A 19,862-nucleotide genomic window follows, 5' to 3' on the forward strand; every position below is an offset into this window, starting at 1 on the left:
TAATTAGATTCACTCTCCCCGTCTCTGGCTTGTGTCAGTCCGGCAGACAGCGGCAGTGTACTCAGGAGAATGGACCGAAATACACTGTTAGCCTGTGGAGCCAGGGGTCGAGCGGTCAAGAAGAGGTGAGGACGGGCGAGTGCACATTCCCATATAATGGTCCCTGGTGTAATGATGTTTTTGTCCCTGCCCTTTCCCACTCTCATTAAGGCATTCTTGGTAGGTCACATTGCTTTCAGAACTATAGATGCACTGCTTTGCCGGTTTATGTACACTAATGATCTCAGTTGTTGTGTTACTGTCATGGTATTGGCTGTCACCCTAAACAACGTGTTGCTATGTTGCTTCAAGACGCCGTCAGTGCTGTGACCAAAATAATCTCCATTGTCACTCCTTACCTCTGACAGGCTACTTTCCGCCTTACAAAGTGTTTTTTCCCCAAACCACGGTCTGAAGTGCGGGGATTTCATTTACAGGATCTGAGCACGATGTCAAGCTTTATAAAAGCAGGTATGATTTTCAATTGCATAGTGCCATAATATAGGCAGCGGGGGAGAGACACTTATTAGTCGAAGTCAAGGTCTGAGATGCTTTGAAAAGTCCTCTCCTCTTTTCTACAGGTTAACAGCGCGCATTTGCATTAATCACCATGACAACTGCCTCCTGACTGCCTGCTATGCCTGGCAGAGAGAAGAAGAAAAAGCAGGCGGCGGAGAGATGGCGATAGCCTCGCGACAAGATGTATTTTAATTTCACACTTTGTGAATATTTTCACTTCAAACTTACTGTAACGCGCCCCGCTCTCCGCTCAAATCGCAATTACAGCAGGAATAGATGAGGTCACAGCGTGCAAGCTCTATTACTTTTTTGCTTTTAGGACCAGATCTGTCCACTTCACCTGTGTCTTGGAACATCCATAAAATCAAGCATTGCAGGTTTTTCTGTCCATCCACCTGTGTTTATGTTTTATACATTAATCACGGGCGGATAGGCAGAAGGCTGAAGCATAAAGCAGAAAACAGGAGATAGTATGCAATTCTGCCACAGGAATGTACAAACAAATTCACACGTGCGGGGAATTTACAGTTTAACACTCACGGCTGCACGTCTCAATATAGTTTTCAGCCGTTCTAGCAGCATGGGCCAGACTGAAATATCTCAACTACACGATGGATTGCCGTGAAATGTTGGAGCTGCCAGAGGGTGACTCCTAATAACCGTGCTGATCCAACCATTTTTCACTATTACTGTAAAATATCTGAAAATCTACTTGAGCTTGAACACTAAATTTTGGGCGGACATTTATGCTTCCCTCAGAATTGATAATAGCCTAATCTCTTGTCTTTTCCTCTGTATTAGCATAAGATAAAAAATGTTACTTATCCAATATTTTACTTTTAAGCCAGGCTAATGAACCGTTAGCCTCAGCTGTACCCTACTTTGTGTGTAATGCAAATCAGCAACGGTTAGCATGCTCAGCGTCCTAAACTATATTCCTGCAGCATGTAAGTTACATTAGTAACTCATTACATTAACAATTGAGCTACAGTAGGCTACTTTACAAACGAACCAACTCAAATGTAAAAGTGATAAGCTACATTACTTGTTCTAAAGCCCAACACAGTTCGAGGTGCATTTACACAACTGTTGTATAATAACCCAGCAGCCAATGGTTAGGAGGTATTCACTGACTACTGACAGCTATCAGCTAATGTTAGCCTAGCCCCGGTGTAGCACTCCGGATATCCGCTCCTGAACTGAAGGCTCAACAAATTCAAGCTAAAAGCTAAATAGTGACAACATGCAAATAACACATTCTTGGGGTTCCCACAGAGGGCATTTCCCCTCGTTTGGTAGATGCTAGCTGCATCTCCACAACCCAAGCTTGCACGTCCCGCAGCAGTCAAATCAGTAACAAGTTGACCCCCAAATTGTCCAAGTAATGAGATCAGTAACCGGGATTATACCTAAGTCTTGAAAATATCATTAGCTGTGCGAGAGTCAACTTTGCTAAATAGTGTGTACTTTTGTTTTGATCGCAAGTATGTAAATGCAGCCATGTTAAGTCAATCACCGGGTTTCTGTGTGTTTGATATTTACATTTCACTTCATCATGTCTCATTAAAACCTGAGGCTACAAACGAAACCCCTCGCGCGGAATATTAATCCTCCTCTCCGCACCTCCATCCCAGGAATTAATTTCGCAATGCACACCAGTATTCTTTGGACTAGACCCTAATTAATTTTCGGTCACACTAATTAATTATCGACTGACAAGTGAAGAGCACGTAGGAAATACTGTAGCATGTGACGGAGGAGAGGGGAGATTATAAAATATAAAAAATAAAAAAAAAATGTGAAAAGTTGCTGCTGGTGCGGGAGGCGGCGAGTTCATGCACATGTAAAAACAGTGCGACAGAATGTGAAGGGAACGCAGTCTGATAATAAGGTGAACGGTCGTATCGCATTCTGAAAGCCTGAACTCTTAACTTTTAATGTTTGACTCGTCTACACTTGAGTATTTTAAGTTTTAATCAGCATACTGTAGCATAAAAACACACCAAGTCTGTATTAGCGCTGCATTTCTATCAGCCAGTCATCAGTTCATTGCTCTCTACTTAAGGTTACATGTATGCAAATGGTCTTCACAAGCCACACTGGGAAAAAAAATAAAAAAAATGATAGCATCAGTGAACAGAGGGAAAGGGCACGCACTTTCTATTTTCAGCTGACATGTTATCTAGCATATTTCAAAGATTAACTGCGGCTCCCCGAGGAAAAAGACATCTGTCCTCCAATTATTAAAGTGATTGTTTTGTTTTGCCAGCTTTTTCTCGGGTCAACAGGGTCCTGTAGTAAAATATAAATGACTTTGGCCGCGGACGGCCCTCTCTCGCATGCTGATGCACTGTGCGCTCCGAGACGACTCTCAGGAATGTTAAAAGGTTTCGTAACCCCGGATCAGCATCGAGGCTAATGGCGGCTGTTCTCTGGGAAGCGGCGAGCCTCTTTCGGTGCCACAGTCAGCTTTGGAAGAGAGACAACGCGGGGAGAAAACATGACGCTGCTGTTGTGTGAAATTCTTACATCTCCACTTTTGGTGATGCCTCGTACTTTTTGCTGTTTTATCATCAGGCTGAAGCTGTTTATCTTTGCGTCTTATCATTTTGAAGAGAGGAGGCTTTGAATCCACAGAGAAAATGTGTTTTTATAGATGGAATTTGTTTTTGTTTTTCGCCACAGAGGGACAAGTGTTAGCAATCACGTGCGGATCATTTATCATTTCAAGCTGACAGGAATTCTTTAGTTTACATTTGAAATCACAGCTTGCTTCTTTTTCGTACTGCACATGGCCGTTCCCACTCCCGATGTGTCTATCTATGCAACTCGGTCAACGGCCGTACGCTTCGAAGTTGGACGCTGTAGTCACACCTCTAGCGCCGCTTTCTTCAAGCGCCCCACGAGTGCAGCAGTATGAAGAGCGAGGAAGGTGAAAATGAAGTGGGGTTGTAAGCTCAGTCCGGACTTTCCCCTTCAGAGACCGAGGTTTGTGTTCCGTTCATCAACGAGAGTCAAGAGCGATTTGTTTGTAAGTTATCAAATGTAAATAACATAAGTTACCTCGCTTACGTTTCTAGAGCGACACCGCGTAAGTTATGTGGTGTGAGTTACGTCAGCTGCACAAGTTCTTTTATGCTTTTTAAAACCCAACCAATGATCTTTCCCTAACCCTAACCACATACTTGTTGTGCCTGAACCTAACCAAGCAAACACAGTGGACTTTCCCGTAATGTAAGTAGCTAATGTGAGCGACGTCAGGTTACAGGACAAGAGTTAGGTCACTTAACTAATTCCCTTCTGAGATTGAATGTACATATTTGAACTCATATGATATTTTTCCAAAACCTAGTCAGATAGTTTCGGAGCCTAAACCTCACCAATCCACATTAATAGAACTCCAAAAGTCATAATATTTGATAATATATGAACTGTTTGTCAGCAAGCTTTATTGTGATAGTCTAGGTGGATGTTGTATATTACGTATTTTTGCTAACTCGACCGCTGAGCCCTCAACATGGAAAGGGGGAGAGAACGTGACCAAACTGCAATATTTGACGAGTTTGGAGTTAAAGCGTGTTTACATGTTTAGAAAATCAGTGCTAAATATGGAGTTGGAAGCAACTTAAAAACCACCAGCGTTGTGTGTGAGTGTCGGTAGATGTATGTAACCCAGAGGCAGCGAGGCTGACTGACTGCCCCGCGTCACGTCCAATCACCGCAGCAGACAGGCAACAGGTTACTTTGCATTTTAATTATGAGAAGGTCAGGCCGGGGTTTGTTCGCCAGCCTTGTGCTTCATGTGATTAAACATGCACCGGACGCATAATTTATAGAGCACGGAGGACGCATTGACCCCATCGCAGTTTGACAATCTCCCACAAGCCTTTGTGGATGCAACATAAATAATGCCAGTAATTTATGGCAGAAAGATATGAAGCCTGTCGGTGGGAAAGAAAAAAAAAATCAATGCTACACGATTAAGCAATTTCATTAACTCTTCAAAATCATAGTAGTTCCAGGATTTTTTTATTTTTTTTCCCCTTGTCGCAGTTGTTTTTTAACAAGTGTTCTCGCCAAAGGAAACAGGAAACATCAATGGCCAGAGAGAACTGTTCCCACAGTAAACCTGCGGTTGCGAGTTCTTGTGATGTTCTCTAGTTTCTGTCACCCAACAGAATTCACTGCGGCTCTCATTATGTATTCCCACTGAGCTATTTTGAGGGCCGGCACACACAAATTCATGAGGTGAAAAACTGCATAGCTGACACGGACCACATTCTGTAGCTTTCAGGAATTCAAAAAAACAAAAAAAAACATCAGTTCTTTCTGGGTGCCAAACCCCCGAACGACAACAACAACAAGACTTTTCTCCTTTATTCCCAATTTATTTCCCATGGAACATTGCTCTAATTCACATCCACTCCCCCCCCCCCCCCCCCCCCCCCCACCAATAAAAGCTTATAGATGCCATTCACTTTGCGACAGGACAGTAGCCTGGCTCTGCTCCATAAGATCTAGTTCTCAGACTTCAGCCTTTTTCTTTTTTTTTTTTTTTCCATTTGCATACTGTAACACGGCAGGGGCGGGAGGGCTAACTTTCTCACATGGGAGGCCAAAGACTGTGACATAATTGTTTGGCACATTATTAACACCCAGTGGCTGTGAATGCAGCCTTCCCATGCTTGGCTGAAGAATACACTCCGGCAGAAAATTGGACGTTTTTGTCGTTTGAGCGAGAAAAAAAAAAAGGGGAGGAGGGGTCACTATCAAAATAACGCATTCCCACCCACCGCCCCCCCCCCTCTAGGAAATGCTTGCCCACCCGTGTCTCGCCGATGTCAACACTGAGCGAGACAAAAAAAGAGCAACAACCTGCCGTAGCCTCGGGGGTGACCCGCTCTTGGGCTCGGGGCCCAATCATGTCATTATAAACGGCAGTCCTCTCAGTGACGATAATTCACCGTCATCATCCCGGTAATGGTCTTTTTCAATATTGCTCTCCAGGACCGCTCGCAATCCAGAACCGTAAGCATCCTTTAGTGTTGTTGAACAGACACCAGAGCAGACAAACAGTGGAGGTGACGACAGCCCTCCCCTCCTGCTCCTCTGCTGATATTACTCTTGGCCTTTAAGAGCCTCTGGAAAATTCCCCTATGATGAGCTGGAGGCGTCTGCTCAGCCGAGAGGTGATTTCCATAAACCAGGTCACCGTGGTGGTTAGGACTGCGATCACTCGCATCCACTTCACCACGAGGGGGGATACTATTGTTTTGTCCTTCTGCCAAAAGCTCTGGTCGCTTTTTCCCGCTGATGGTTAAAGGGCTTTTTGGTTCTTCAAACACGGAGGTTTCGCTCCCGCTGTTGAGGTAAAGATAAGAGAAAGGGAGGCGGATATGATGGAAATGTGCCTCCGCTTCAGTCTGTTCCAGATGACATTCAGCCAAAAATGTACAGTCAGTAATGGTATCATCCGCCCCGAACGGTTGTCATTAGTTTTGTTTTTTGGTTTATTCTTAAAAAAATAATCAGGCTCTTAGCTGACATGTGAAAATATTGCGGACAACAAATTAACTTTAATATTGAGCTAAAAGACGCCATAAACAGGCCGTGGCGAAAAGTGCTTAATTGCCTGCTCCGGTTGTCCTTGGGTATGATTTGGCACAAAATGAAAGTGCAAGACTGACTCACAGCATAAAAGGGAGCTTGAATTAAAACAGCAACAGTTTCCTGCCCTGTTGTTTGTTTTGCTTTTTTCCTTTTTATTGCTTTTTAACTCTCGTATTGAATGGGGAAGGTTATAGTGTCTTGTTGTTGTCTTGACATTGCCACATAAGTAGGGCTGCAACTAAGGATGACTTTTTATTAATAATTAATCTGCTGATTGAAACAAACAAAGGAGGAAAAAAAAACATCAGAGTACTATAGAAGAACTTTTCACAGTCACTATTTCCCAAGTTGATATCTTCTGGTGTGGTGTCACGGCAAGTAGGGTAATAAGACCAGTAGTGTGGCGGTTTGCCTTGGCTAGGTACATACAAATGAAGGTGCAGTGACAATGACAAGAGCATAGGAGGAACCACCAGGACCACTTAAGGAGGGGGTCAGGGACGGTCGGTTGGTTCATTCATAGGACCTTCGCCCAATTTCATCAAGAGTCAAACCATGATGTTTTGCAAAACCTAACCCAGTAGTTTCGGTGCGTTTATCTAGAAAGTGTAACTTTGTGTAACTGCTAACTTGACAACAGTGTTGGACGTGTTGCCTTCACGGGTAGGTGTTGGCAAACGCGACAGTGACGTGGTAGACCAGCGGGTGTATTTCACAGTGTATCGCCATACCGCGTTGTATCTTGAGATGTTTTGTCTCTTCCTGTCAACAGTCCTGACATACTCAGTGTACTATAGCCTGACATACAGAAAGCTGCCAAGAAACAAAGAGTCAAGTCACCTCTACCTGCCAGGAAGTAGTTTGAAAAACCTTTGTTTTTCTAGATTACTAATAAAAATACTACAAATTACAACTTCCTGAATCAGTGAGCTTCACAAGTGCTGGTAGGTGGAGTTCTTACTTTAGAAGGAAGCAGGCTAGCTGTTTCCGTGTTTCCAGTCTTTATGCTAAGCTAAGCTAACTGTCTGCTTACTCCAGTTACATACATACCTTATACAATAGGATCAATTTTCTTTTTCTAGGCAAGAAAGCCACAAAGTGTTGTTCCCAAAATAAAAAAAACTATTCCTTTAAGGGGTCGTCATAGTCATCGGCCGCTTTAAGCTAATTTTGTCTTTTGGTAGTAAACCTTCCCACTGGAGCTGCGGGTGAGGTCCTCATCTCTCCAAAATGCATCCAGATATATCACAACATCATAGAGCAGATCTTGTGATCATAGCATCATGAGTGATATATCAACACTTGCGTACCGTCTGCTTGTTGAAATTGAACTCTGTGTACAAGGTTTTTTACTTTTTCTTCAAAGAGCTCTGCTATTAAGAGCTCCAACCCAGCAGAACGTGCACACCAAACTGCTGCAGATGCACTTTTGATCTGAATTTTAAAAAGGGAAGAGATGTTTTTTTGGGGGGGGGGCTTTTTTTTTGGGGAGTTCACACCAACAGAATGATGATGCGCACACAAAAAACAGACGCATAAACAGACTATCAACGCTCCAAGGTACACTGAATCTGTTTACCTCTTTATTTGTTTTCAAGTCATGTTTGCAACATGGAACAAAGAAAAAACAACGCTGCCCCGTTTGTATTTTAATTAGTTTACCACTGTTGCATATACAAATCATAATTCTGCCAACACCCCACAGTTAATGGATCCCAATAAATGAAATGTACATTTTGAAAATTGAGCAGGCACGCTTCCAGAATAAAGTTCTAGTTAATCATACGCGGACAGTTATTCATTGATTCTCCGCATCAAGTCGACTTCTGATACCGCACTTCCTTCGTATTTCCCCGCCGGCTATTCATTCCTTTTTATTTGCATGACAGACTTCGTGCGAGAAGCGTCCTCTCTTTTTTTTTTCTTTCCCTGACATTGTTTGCTTTTGTCGGTACGTATCCTGTTGTTTTGTTTTGAGGGTGTAAAGGTCTTTGGGAGACTGAGACAGCCGTATCAACCCTGTTTAGCATAAAGCTTGTGGCTGGCCTCGTCCGTGGCCTAATGAAAAGTAGAAGATAGGCTATGCTTGTCATGCTTGGCTAGCCCTGTGATCGGCAGACTGTGGACAGTTACACTGCTTGCATGCCAATTAATCTCACCCTCTGAATTTCCCACCGTCCCCGTTCTGTTCGCCGCTTAATGGAAGAAAGTCTGAGGCTGTGCTTCTGAGCAAAATAGCCATCACAACAATGCATGTTGGATTTATGTGCGCGGCGCAGACTTTATCTGGACATTTTACAGCTTCACACGGATTGACTTTGCTGAATTCACTTTGCATGCCTGCCCCTGGTATGGACTTGAGAGTCTAATGGTTTTATTTAGCTGCAGATAAAATAAGGCAGGCGTCCCAGTTGTGCAGGATTACAGCTTTCCACGGACTGTTAGATGCCTCTCAGGATCATATTTTCCACCTTTTGATATGGTGCATTGGTTAAAGGGCACTTTCAGCCGTATTAGCATGCCGCTCAGGCAGCCACTGAGCATTATTATTCTCTTTTATTTATATGTCAAAGCAGTGGGAGGAACCTGGATCCCGGCTCCGGCTCAAAAACGCTCCTGGCTCCGTCTCAACAGACAGCCCGAGTGTCTTTAAACGGCCAGTCATCACCATCGGAGGGCAGATAAAGATGGATTTCAGATGAAGATTCATCGGGTGAAAACAGACCTGAGCTTGCTGTTTTCTGGCCTTCATCACTCATCACGCATCATCTGCTACACGCTCCGAAATAGAAAAAAAAAAAAAATGAATGTGAAAAAGCACTCGTACAGCTATTTTACAAATCAACAAAGAGCTGACGAAAAAAAAAAAAGAAAAAAGAAGCCCATTCATCATTAATAATAGACGCGTTGGCTAAGCTCACAAGGCAAGTGAGGAATCCAGGTTACAATTTGCGGGATAAATATTTCATCGGCAACATCTGTCTGTATATTCTGTTGCCAGTGTGTTTTGAAGTTGTTACAAATGAACGTCAAACGGAAAGTAAGTGAACAAGCCGTCGAGGGAGCGGAACAAAGATGTAGCAGCGCTGGGAGGAGAGGGGAAGATTCGCGGAGGGAAGGAGAGAAAGAAAAAAAAAAGAAAAGACTGAACAGCAAACAGTTTTCCTTGGCTCGTCAAACAAATTAAATATGCAGTTTGGCGGACTCCGCCGCGTTGCTCTCGCACGGAAGAGAAAAACAAAAAAATTTAGAAAAGGGAGAGTGGAGCGGGGGTGGTGGTGGTGTGGGGAGGTAATCGCGGGTGGTGGGTGGTGGGGGTTTGTGCCCTCCCCCTCCTCCCCCTCCTCCTCCCACCCTCTCTGTTGGGGCCACGCCACAGCTTTGGACAGTACTCGCATTCTTCCACGGCTTATCCCAGGACTCTCTCAATTAAGCGCTAATAGGCAACCACACAAAAAGATCTCTCAAGAACTATAATAAAAAAAGGGGGGGGGGGGGGGGTCACTTTGCTTAAATTATTTTTTTTTCCATGACTTTGACGGGGAAATGCCCACCTAATTACCCATACTGTTTCCTATTTCCTGTTTCTGTTCAGCGCCAGGTTTTTTTTGTTATTTTATTCGATTACACCCCGAGGAATCCCCCCCCTCAAGGCGACTGTCTAATCACTTGAACTTGGTCAATAGGGGCGCAGCACCTAAGATGGGCCATGACAGCTCCGCTTTGACAGCCACTTACAGCCACGGAGCGCGGGTCAAGATGTCACCCCCCCCCCACAAGTTTGACAGAGTCCACGTGTTTTGACAGACTTTTTTTGGCTTATTGTGAGAAATACCAATAAGTTAACAACTCAAATTGGCACCAGCTTCCCTTTCCTCCCGCTAAATAGCTGCCACCACCACCACTGTATAATGGAGAAGAAAAGGATGACACGGAACATGAATATAAAGCGCCTATAGCAAAAGCGCCACACTGTGTGGAGAACTAAAGCAGTTGCCACATCAGAGCGCATCCATATGAAATGAGTTACTGATCGGGCTGTTTTTCAGCTTCAGAGAATATGGCGCCGAATCAAAAACCCACACTTTCAAAAAAAAAAAAGGGAGGCAGCCCACCCCCTCCGCCAGCGCCTCAGCCGTCCCCTAACAACCCCCCAAAAAAAAAAAAAAAAAAAAAAACGAGGCGTCGGAGCCAGGCAGGCTGTGCACCCCGGCGTCTGCACTAATGTGAGAATGACTTGTATTGATGCAGAAGGAATTGAGGGGGTGGGATGTGGGGGGGGGGATAAGTGTTACATCTAATGGTTGATCTGTGTGCATGTGCGTCAGGCTCTTTGATACATTAATTACGTGCGCTTTCAGTGGACACAAAAAGTGTTAATTTCAGTCAAGTTAATTTGTGGCAATCTGGTTTAATACGCTTGCGCCAGGAGCCCCTCGGATTCAGAAGTAGCAGCTTTTTCTTTCAGCGTGTTGTCTCTCGTTCTCTCTCTCGACGCGACGAGGGCTCTCCAGATCCCCCTCCACTGCAGACATCAGCGTCGGTAGCGGACCGGGCTGAGCCTCGTGAATGTAAAAAAAAAAAAAAGTATAAATATCACCAGCACCTCGCCAATTCATGTCCTCTTGTCTAATCTGGCTTCTCTTCCCTCACTTTCTCCAAATTCTCTGTGTTGTCGACCGCATTACACGAAGTCATGTTGTTTTGCCTGCAATCAAATCCCAAGACACTTCAGCCCGCTCGAAAACAAAGTCGCTGAAGGTCATTACTGAAAAGCACTGAATACCACTCCAAGTTCAAAAGCGATAAATGAGTTGTTTTTTTTCCTCATCCGCCCCCCCGCCCGCCCGAGAGAGCTTTTCTTCCTCAAGTGCCGCGGCCACAAGGACAACTACAGACAGTCGCAATTTAAATATAGTTGGTTACACAGACATTTGCTCAGATGCAGGGGTGCTCTGGAGGCAGAAATTGTCTCGGCAGTGGAGGTAAACACGAGGTGCAGGCCCCAAAAGTAGTTTATTTGAGCTCCTAACAATAACGCTGTGAAAATGAATATACAAAACTGAAGACGGGTGTCCGAAAGGAGCCACTGCGAGATGAGAGCACCTGCAGCGGCTAGAAAACAAACCAGGACGACTGAAGAAATGGCTCGTAGCACAAAGAGCATGAATCACTACAGGAACTGAAGGAAAATGTTCAATATCACGAGGAGAAGAACTCCCCCGCAGTTCTGCATGCAGATAACTTCAGGGCCTGAGATCTGGAGTATTAGTTGGCTATCTGGTACCTTTTGAAAGCAGCAGCAATATTATACATAATGAAATTTCTTAAATAGATTTATACATACTATATTGTTTTAAGTAATTGAGGTTTAAACTGAGAAAGCAGGAGTTACCTATATGCTAACGTAACTTTTTTCATGCTAACATTACATTACATGCTTTACACTTGAGCAGCATATAGGCAGCAACCATTTTATTTCTGCTGCTGTCACTTTTTTCATGCTAACTTTGTCTGTGTGCTGGAGTCTCGTTTTTAGCACTTTATCTGGTCTCCAGTTAGCCTTATCACCGCTAGTAAGCTAGTTGCCAGAATTCCATGTGTCATTTTAGCTAGCCTGAGCTGACAGCCGTCTATCAAAGTGTGGTGTTTGGTGACCAAGTTTTGGAAATGCCCCACATACAAATTGATATGTGAGTTGACAGGAAGTTACTCTATTTCTAAACGCTGAAGATGTTGTTGTTTTTGTCCATATTCAGTGCTATTCAGTAGTGTTGCCAGTATTTTGAAAAGTAGCCAAAGTTAGCAGTTTGTTAAAAGATTAAAATCCAACTTAATTTTTCAACAGAATGTGAAAAACAAACAGTTACGACCTTGTGACGTCTATTTATTGGGTTGCAAAGAAATAAGAACGCTAACCTGCTAGCCTCAGCCCCGCCTAAAACTCCAGTGCAAGAAGTGTAAACACCAACACACACCAAATGCTCTCAAGTCCAGACTGCTAGCTGCACGGCTAACTGAGCTCACTCGCTAACCGCAGCTACAGTACTCTTTATCTGCTTTGAGTATGAATTCAACAGGTGGCCATTTCTTACGTTATGCCCCTTAAAGCTGAACATAACTGACTATAACTTGCTTCACGGTCAGCATATTATTATCATTTTGCAAGGCTGTGGCTGCTTCTCATTTAAAACTGTTGATGTGCACCTCCACCGTCTGACGTTTGACCCATCCAGTTGGATTATTTCCTCCTTGAAGCAGCTTTGAGTTGAAGCACTTGTTCTTGCTCTTATCTGCCAAAAAAACAAACCACCAGATTTGTTTCCCAGACCAGGCCCCCCACCAGCACCCCGTGCTGAGAGCACTGGTGGGCTGAACCAATGGAGAATGTGCTATTAAATCATGTATCAGGGTAATCCGGAATCGTTTTACACCCAAGTCTCTTTAAAGAAAACCGAAACTGGCTTTGCTCTTTAGCCATGGTCCTGTACGCCTCCGCCTCCCCTCCCCTCCTCCTCCCTTCCCCACTCTGTTTTCTTTTCAGCGTATCCTGGGAACCTGGAAAAGTAATTACATCATTATGACTCTCTCTTTCAGCTCGTCCGATTGGTTTTGTGGGAACCTCGGCGCAGGAAGGAAGGACTCGCAGGTGTGTTTATAATTAGGACAATAGAATGGAACTGTGCTCGGCGCAGGCGGCGAGGTGTTTGCTGCGACTGTTTGCACTTGTTTTGTTTTTTTCTTTCCGAACTGCGACTAGTGATATGGGCTGAATGTATGTCTTGTATGTACGTATGTATGAATGTATGTGTGTATGTATGTATGAATGTATGTGTGTTCAGGCAATTATCTTAACTTGGTAATTAATGTGATCACGTGTTGCCCCCCCCCCCCGACATGTCCATAATCTCAAAGGAGTCCCAGCGAAGGTTCAGACCCGTCCATTAGCTCCAACTCACAAACAGCTATTGTCGCGCCACAGCATGTGGTACACTCTGCGGCGTGTGCGCTGCTAAAAAAGAAAAAAAGAAAAAAGCCCAGAGTGACACACTGTTTCTCTCTTTTGTTCCCTCGTTCTCTCCATGTGCAATATTTGTTGTGCTGTTCCTTGTGAAGTGGAGTTCCCATGCGGCTGGCTGCCGTCTTGGTGTGAACCTGCTGCAAAAAAAAAAAGAGTAGGCCACAGTTTTTTTGTATTTATAGACGAGGCCTGCCATGACTGTATAATGAACCGGGTGGGTATGTTGCAGAGATGCGGAGCGCACCTGTCACTTCATACATGATGCAGTGATGAAGGTGAGAGGGTGTAAACAGGGAAGAGCAGCTTTATAGCGCCGTGATTTCGCCAAATCGACTTTCTTCTATCTCGCAAAGTTTGCCGGGACGGGTTTCCAACTGCAATTATAGTGGAGATGAGCTCCTCCACAACAACAAAAAAAAAACATCGCATATCTCGGGTAAATACACCTGACACAGAGATTGGGTTTGAAAAAAGTACCCGTTTAATAAGCCTCCGATAACGCTTTGAAAGTCATCGGCATTGCAAATGGGTCCTGACAGGTACTTTCACAGGGTTTATTTTCCAGTGTGTACATCAAACTGTGGCATGCCCTACTAAACTTATTTTCAATTTGCTCAGTTTCGCTCCCGTTCACTCGAGGTCAGAGTGTCTCAGCGGGGAGAAACCTGGGCTGTGAGCCTTCCATCTCCGACTCCCGACTCCTTTGCACTTCAAAGTCCTCGGCGCGCACCTTGAGATCACCGACTCTGCATCTCAGATGGAGAATAAAAGAGATACATTATGCTTTGAAGAAATTGATCCCCGAAGATGGCAGGCTGGATGTCAGCCAGTGTGGTTATGATACTGTTATGGTTTCCGCCAGGCTGCTTTTTTTTTTTTGTTTTTTTTTTTATCCTTTTGTGAAAGCGATACTATTAGATCTGCTATTACGAGTCAATAATCTCCGTCCCCGGTGTTGACACTGCGCCGATGTGTTTTTTTCTGGATGTCATGTCACACAGAAGCGAAGAGGTTGTCGGCAGTAATATCTCAGGATGCAGCTGAGATTTGACCCAATTTGTTTCCATTTACAAAACTCCCTTCTTATTTTTTCAAAGCTAAACACTCCATCCCGCGTTGGCAGTAAAAATGTGCGCTCCACCAGATGAAATTAAATAGAAAAATAAGGTAGGCTTTATCACAACTTCATTCCCCCCCCCCCCCCAAAAAAAAAACTACCGCACTCTGCACTGAACCTCTATATTACAGCCCCCATATCAGAGAAACGGCAAGCTGGAGCATACAGCAAATTCAGCAATCAATGTGAATGTGAAACATGCTTACTGCTCAGCGAACCGGATGGAGGAGGGAGAGAGAAATCCTTACTCCTGACACAACATTATTTCTATGAGTCTATTAGAAAATAACAGCATTTGCAAAGACGGGGGAGGAATACATTATCAGCAGTTAGGCTGAAATGACAACACGCATTATACGGCGATTAGTTTACACAAGGCAGCTAATGGATCCAATCACAGCACATTAATAAACAAGACACTTAGCTTTGTATCTACCTGAAGAGCCTCATCAATCTTTCATTGAGATAGCCACAGCTGGGCCAGGCAGCACGGGTCCAATATTTTTTCGACTGGCGGGGGGAATAATATCAATCGCCATACCTTTTGTTGGCACCGCCGGAAGTTTAAATAAAAGGCTGCCGAGGATGAAAGTGCAATCAGTCCGATTATTCTTTCTGCCCGGGCCGCTGCACAAAAATGACCGTCGTATATCTGCAGGGGCTGATAGGATTGCCGATCGATACCAATGAATCAATGGGTACTTTTTTTTTCTCCAGGTGCTTTCAAAACTCCCGACCCGCCCGAACCTCCGCCACAACCCCGCCCACTGGCATTTCTCAACTGCTCGACGGCGGGGAACGCCGCTCGAAAAGATAGAAACCAGGCGCCGCGAGACATTTCAGCCGTGAGGACTAATAAGCTTCTGACGAAAAAAAGCAAATTGAAGCAAATGCCAAAGCTGTGTTGTTGTTGCACTTCTCAGCCCGGTGATACATTACCTATGTTTCTCTAATTAGCTCGCTTCCTTGTCTGGGCGGGAAAGTACGGCTTCATTGTTTCTGTCAGGTCCGAGCCGCCGAAGTGTGGCCCAAAATGAGCGGAGGCGGCGCCGCTCGTGGGAATGAGGGGCGAAGGTAAGTTCTATGACGCCATTAAAATCCCTAACAGCCACCGATAGAGAGCAGTAAAATAAATAAATGGCATAAACAAAATTGAAATGTCCCAATCAGGCGCGTATTGTCATGCCTGCAGCGCTACAGTGAGAGCAAGAAAAAAAAAGAAAAGAATCAGATCTGCAGCGCTTATTCCCAAACTGTCTGCAGATTCAAATCGATTTTCGCGCAGTTGATGGAAAATATGATTTTATAGCCTTTATGCTTGTCCCCCCCGCAATCAGGCGCTCGGCCCATCGACGTGCCTCGGCGTAAAAGAGAGAGAGAGAGAGAAATCAACTTCAGATCTGTGAGTATGCAGAGAAATCAATCTATTATTCAGTCAATTAATCACCTCAAAAATGCATGTTTATCAGAGTGTCTGTAACACTCTCATTCTGATGGATTACATGCATTACGGCCGCGCTGCCGATCTGATTTGTATTCCTCGCCGCGCTGATTACAAAATTACACTGCTGATGCATTGGTTTTTTCTGCATCCAAGATTGATGGCACTGATGAACAAAAGGGAACGGGGTGGAACAGAGCCCGTGGACAAAAAAAAAAAAAAAAAATCCTAAAAAAAGAAACAAAAAAAACAACAAATGGAGATAAAGCTGAATAAATGCAGAGGTAAAAAAAAAAAAGAAAAGAAAAAAGAGGGGCTGATTAAGTGGCTGACGGGCCGCGTGACAGACAGGAGTCAAGACCGGCAGGTAGACAGCTGAAGAGGGAGCTGAATGGCAGTGTTAGCAGCGGGGGTGGGGGCGGGAGGGTTAGCAGAGTTTTTGGCTTCTACTCCAGTTTTTTTGTAACTCGGGGGCGTATTCCCCGTGGTCTGCAGACAACCCCAGGCTGTTCTCTCAACTTCACCAAGTCTCTGTCTGTCTCTATCAGCCTGGGATCAGGGCTGCTCCGAGCATGTGTGTGTGTGTACGTGTGCGTACGTGTGTGTGTGTGTGTGTGTGCCCACGCTGTCTGTTGCTTCAATAAAACCAGCCAGAGCAGGCTGGGACCAGGGGGAGATTGACAGACAACGCCAGCTCACAGGCACACAATAATAATGCGGCACAAACACTCCGAGCGACACACACACACACACACACACACACACACACGTACACACACGAAAAAGACATGCAGATCGGCTGCGCAAGAGCACGCGCTCGCATGCAGCTACATATTCTGCTCTCGCACACACTAGGAGGGTGTGTGTGTGTGTGTGTGTGTGCGTGCATGAGTGAGGCAGGGAATAGTAGGCCTTCCTTCCCCTGGGTGCCAGGTGCCGACAGGACATCTTCTGCTGGAGGCAGTTATCTGAGGACGAGCAGAGCGAGGGGGGGAAGGAGGAGGAGGAGGAGGAGGAGGAGGAAGAGGAGGGTTTTCTCACCAGAGTATTGCCAGCATGCTGCTGCAACATGCAAAGACAAAATCAGTGCATGTTGTAAAGTACAAACAAAAACGTGCAGATGACCGGCTCTGAAGAGGGTGTGGAAGATTTTAAAAGGATGCTACTACATATGTACTATACATACTATATGTACATAAAAAACAGGGCATTCGCTTCTCCAACTTTACATGCCAAAGTTCCCATGATGCAACAATTAGAGAGCTTCATCTGTCGAGTCAAACTGAGTTTGCTTTTAGCATTAGTCTTGGTTATATGCTTCTGTACCCTACTGCAATATTTCTAATCTTAGACCACAAGGGGAAATGGATTATGAGGGGATTACGCTACATGTAAAAGCTGTTGACATGTAATTGCATTGTTACTGTATCATACATGAAAACCATAACAATGAACCAGTCTAAAAGTGCATTCAGAAAACAAAATGAAGAAAAATGTATTCTCTCTAAATCGAAAAAAATTGGATGACTGCAGCAAACACGGCCAGTGGAACTGTTCCTGGAAAGTACATGTAAATGACAAAAACACATCACATGAGCATTTTTCTCCTCACTAGTACTGCCTGGGTAAGGGAATGTCTCAGAAATCATATTGCTGCTACCCTGTAGAAAGTTGCAACAACCTGCAAAATGCTGGTCTGCTATAAATGCCAACATCCTAAAAATGCATGCTTTCTACAATACCTGTGCATGGCAACTACGGTATGGTGAAGGTTAGGGGAGGGTCATTGTTACGGAAAAATAAATTACGGTTGAGGTGTGCTTAGAGTAACTAAAACACAAAGGTAATGTTGAGAAAAGATTGTGGTTTCTAGTTGTTTAAAAGGAAAATGTTAAAGCAGCTACAAGTAGGTTTCATTCTGTGTTGATTCTGGCGGCCCCTGTGGACAAAAGCGGTATAACTCTTAAGAACTGGCTCACTTGTGCAATTCTTTCAGGGTCGATATTAAGTAAATATTGAGAGTAGCTTTCTTTTTTGTTAAATAGCTGATCCAAAGCTATGAGGTAACATATCTATTTGTGGCTATGTGAGTTTAATAATTGTAACTTTTTTATCCACCTAGGTAAGCCTCCAGGTAACGGACGCATAGTTATTTTGTCGTGCTAAAGCTAAAATCAACAACATCAACTCGTAACGTTATGTCTGTATAGCAATAGCCTGCCAGCAAGATAAAGCTTGGTTGCAACACAAACATCAAAAGTTATAAGTTGGACTAGAGAGCAGCTTCTTTTCTCAGGCTTTGAGACTCCTTACTTCATTCTCAGCACTAACTGTATACAGTTGTTACATGATTTATGGTTTGCTTGTGTAGGTCACATAGAGGCCTCAGTATTAAGATGATGATGTTCTATTACCAGTATAAGTTCCCTCGTAGTGCAGTTTAATTGCAGGATGTGAACTCTGGCATGACAGTTTGATTTCCTACACTCCATCTGACACACTCTCTTCTCCTGGTATTGATTAATGTCCACTTACGATCTTAAGGTGCCGAATCATCCGCTGTGGGTGTAATTCCTCGGGATACTGGGTTTGAAAAGGGTTTATTATTGAGAAATAGGAAAACGAGCTTGACTGCTGGTTAGAGACGGCATCGCCGTTGGATACATCGGACACACAACTGTCCTTCCAGATGCTCCTCAGAGAAAAGCTAGGTACCCAGTCAGATCTCTGTGGAGTTACTAACTGTTAATTACATTTCAGTAAATTCATTCCACTGAGAGAACAATTGCGTCTATTCACATTCATTTACAGTATATCACTATGTTGCTCTACATTCAGCTTTGTATTTAGCAGATTTAAACTGCACTTTTAAAAAAATCTGCTCCTCATCTTATCATGTCAACTGACCCAACAACAGACGCTCTGATCTAAAAATCATTGCAAGGAAGGACTACTCAAAACATCTACATCTGTCCCCCAAAGATGAAAAAAAAAGTTGACATGTAACACAATAAAAAAACAATTCAAGTTCTGACTCCCCTCCTATTGACGGGACATAATAGTTTTTGCTTTGCAGGCAGTTCCACAAACCGATAGCGCACCGGCGAAAGTATCTTGGAGGTAAGGTAAGCTGTTTATGAGGTGCACTGGTGATTATAGTGCACAGTCCACAGACTCTGTATTCATGGATCCATCGCGGCACTGAGGCTATTCTGACTGCAGTCGCGGCGTATGGGATTACAAAGATACACGGCCCGTACAAGATTACAAAGACGCGGAGCACAGTGGAAGCCTGTTTGCTCTCTGCAGCGTCCTCCTTGTTTATGTCCAGGAGATGTGGTAGAAGAGCAGGCAGCCAGTGGGGAATCCTCCATGGCCATGTAATCTGGGCTCTGTGCTTAGACACAGCACATGAAGGACAGGCTTATCTCTGGAGGGCTCGCTGTGAAACAGCTACTGGGTAGAGAGGAGGGGGGGATTCTACCGCTCAATAGATCTTTTATGGAAACTGCATGTGTTTTCCGATGCATTTACACCTCGATGTCAGAAAGCGATAAAAACCTACTATGTGGGCCATGCAAAATGCATTAGCATCTCGAGTACGGGCTTATGTATTTTGTATCATCTAGTTGATTTTGCAAGTTTTGGAGGAATTTTAAATGAGGAGTAACATTTTGTGGATGTTGGATGGAGACCCTATATGTACAAAATGTCTTCTTTCTAGTGTGAAGGCCAGGCGTTGTTCAGCGAAAGGTTATGGATTCCCAAGAGGTCAGAAAGTATTCTTAGTGTGAAGAGCAGAATGGAGCTTTAGTTAAAGTTTGACATTTTTGCTATCTCGAAGCGACTTTAAAGAGAAGATTGATACCACTCGTGCACCTGCTGTCCTTTAAATATCAAGATAGAGCCAGCTTTGGGCTAAGTTAGCTTAGCACAAAGACTGCAAATGTGGGGAAGCAGCTTTGGTTCAGCGAGTGATCTGTTTAATGAAGGGAATCGGGTTGAACCTTCGTTTTCGTCGTTTCTTGATTCTGGCCAAATTTCTCTACCTTCCCAAAATCCACTCCACTTTATGTAAACTTTTTTCACACACGACACGGGGGATTAAGGCAAAG

This window comes from Sparus aurata, chromosome 19, assembly GCF_900880675.1.
Source record: "Sparus aurata chromosome 19, fSpaAur1.1, whole genome shotgun sequence".
Taxonomy (NCBI): domain Eukaryota; kingdom Metazoa; phylum Chordata; class Actinopteri; order Spariformes; family Sparidae; genus Sparus; species Sparus aurata.